The following is a 2,496-nucleotide window of genomic DNA, read 5'->3' on the forward strand; positions in this document are numbered from 1 at the left end:
GCCGCTTGGAATAATTTAATTGATGTCCCAAGTCATCGGTTTATTTTAAAATCCCAAATCGAGGAAGTTTTTTACTTTATTTAAAAGTTTGCGAACCAGAAATTCTAAGTAAGAAATTCTGTTAACCCGGGAGAAGGTGTTAGGCATTCCCGGGTTCCATGGTTCTAGCACGGTCGCTTAACAATTTATACCTGGCTTAAATTGTTAACTAATTTTTAGGATCTATGTGCATTTATCTTTTTGATGCTTTTAATCGCTTGATTATTCGTAATTAAAGAATTGAGTTACGGGACGTATACTCTTTTCTTTTGGCGCGTCGAAAATCATGTCACGCGAACGTGTCCACAATTAATAACGCTTTGTTTATTTATTAAGAAAAGTTTGGTTAAAGTTGCATGAACGCATACTCCGATTTTGTTATTTTTAAAATTCGCAATTACATCACGTGAACGTGTTCACAATCACGACGATATATTAATTCGCGCCTAAAGCAATTTCTATGAATATTTATTTTTTAAAACGTATTCGTGTCACGCGAACGTGTACACAGTTATTAACATTTTATTAATATTAAGATTGTTTCGCCTAAAATTGCGGGAACGCATACCTTGATTTTAATTTTAAAAGAAATTAAAAGGATCATAAAGTAGTTCACAAAAAGGGTGAAGCAAATGATTGGCAGCATGGACATTCATAATTGCACACACACTTAACTCTTTTACACGTAAATGAACTCTATATCACTATAACCAGAAGCTGAGCTAATATTCCAAGACATTAACATACAGCAGCACACGTCTACTAATAACAACACCTAAATAGTAGGCAATCTCTAGAACCCAAGCTTAGTTTTAGTCGCAATAAGCTTTCAAGCTAAATTTACGAGCTCGAGCAAATTAATCTCATACCAAAGACAGATTTTTTAAATCAATCAGGCTCTAAGTCATCACGTGACATTGAATCCACTAGCCCAATAACACATAAGTCTTAGCAAACCAGACTTGAGATATTCATTTCTTTTCAAGCTAAATTTCATCTAGACATACTAAACACCAATCAAGCAGCAAGTAGAGTGCATTACTGATTCATAATTCGCACAACAATCAGATTTTAGTATTAATTTACTGAGGATTCAGTCTGTCTAAGAACAGACGCTTGGACACTGCTGTATACCAGTCCAGCACACAAATCTATGCCACTCTTCACAACCAACAAGTTCAGCTCATTAAACCTTTCAATCACTGCATAAAATGCCAGAATGAGGCATTAGTTTACGACAAGTTAATACACATTGTCGCAACGTGACCTCATATACAGATGATTGATATAGAGGATTCATAGATATCCAATTATCCAGTTTTTCCAATTATCAAATACACCTATAACTGAATGAACATCATGTTTATCACCACAAAATTCAAGCAACAAGTTAAAAATGGGAAATAGATGAACCTGAATGGCTTTCCAATATACTTGAATCTCCGACGATTACAATTTAATAATAATTCCAACGATTGAACTCAAAAGGAAAGCTGAAATACAGCAGCAACAGAATCGAACCGGTACAGCAAGCCAATAGCGAAACTCGATTTGGCAACGGAAATCCCCAATCGGCGAGCTCACTCAGAACCAACAGTATTCAATCAGAAACGCACTTCGAATGCAGATCAACTCCATGAGAGTGGATCAAAAATCTGAAACAAAAATGCATTTTTTCAGATTTAAGAAAGCAGAAAGCGAATTTTTTTTTGTTTCTGTTTTTATGAACGAAAAAAAACGTAATCAGAAAGGGAAAGGTTAGAGCTGTTTTGGTGCTTGAAAATAACTGGTTTGAACTACTGTTTTCATGTTCTTGGAGCTGGTTTTACAGCTGGTTGCAACGGAGGTTGGAGGAGAATCCGGCGCTGTTTTGGTGCTTGAAAATGACGTAACCTCGCGGTGATGTTACCGTCGCCGGATTTCGACGTTCGACGGAGGCAGCGCCGGCCTGTTCCCGTCCAGACCTAGCCGTTTTTGGGTGCCGCTTGCCACCGGCGATGGTTAGAGAAGGGAGGTGTGGTCGTTGGTGAGGTCTGTTGCTAATGGCTGCTTAGGGTGTCATATTTTTGTCCTCAGGTTTTGGTTGCCATGGATGTATCGAAGAAGATGAAGTCCAAGGGGTGGGGGGTCGTGTGTAACGGCGGATTTTTAAAGTCTAGGGGGTCTTAGGCGTTAGCTCTAGGTTGTAGGTCTAGGTCTATTCTCTATAGAATTAATTAGGTTTTAGGGTTATAAAAATCAGATGGGGTTGTGTGGGCTAAGAGAAATGGTCCTCTTTTGGGCCAATTTGAAAAAAAAAATAGATAAATTTTCATAAAGTACTATCTTTTAGCAGTAATTAGCCATCTATACATACCGTTTGCTATATTACGCATTATAGATATCTTTTATATGGTTATAAGATGTATTTGATGTATTTAAGCTATTGTATTCTTGAATACAGTAGCAAAAATAGGC

At 37.3% G+C, this 2,496-nt stretch overlaps 1 long non-coding RNA gene across 1 annotated transcript; it reads right to left on the bottom strand.

Moving 5' to 3' along the window:
* Positions 1 to 1,447: 1,447 nt before the first annotated feature.
* LOC138891122 (uncharacterized) lies at positions 1,448 to 2,192 on the bottom strand. Its single transcript, XR_011407435.1, has 2 exons — positions 1,827 to 2,192; positions 1,448 to 1,694 (listed from the first exon to the last, which is right to left on the bottom strand). It is a non-coding gene; the product is annotated as an uncharacterized lncRNA (long non-coding RNA).
* Positions 2,193 to 2,496: the final 304 nt, after the last annotated feature.

The sequence above is a fragment of the Nicotiana sylvestris genome, chromosome 5, assembly GCF_000393655.2.
Source record: "Nicotiana sylvestris chromosome 5, ASM39365v2, whole genome shotgun sequence".
In the NCBI taxonomy this organism is placed as follows: Eukaryota; Viridiplantae; Streptophyta; class Magnoliopsida; order Solanales; family Solanaceae; genus Nicotiana; species Nicotiana sylvestris.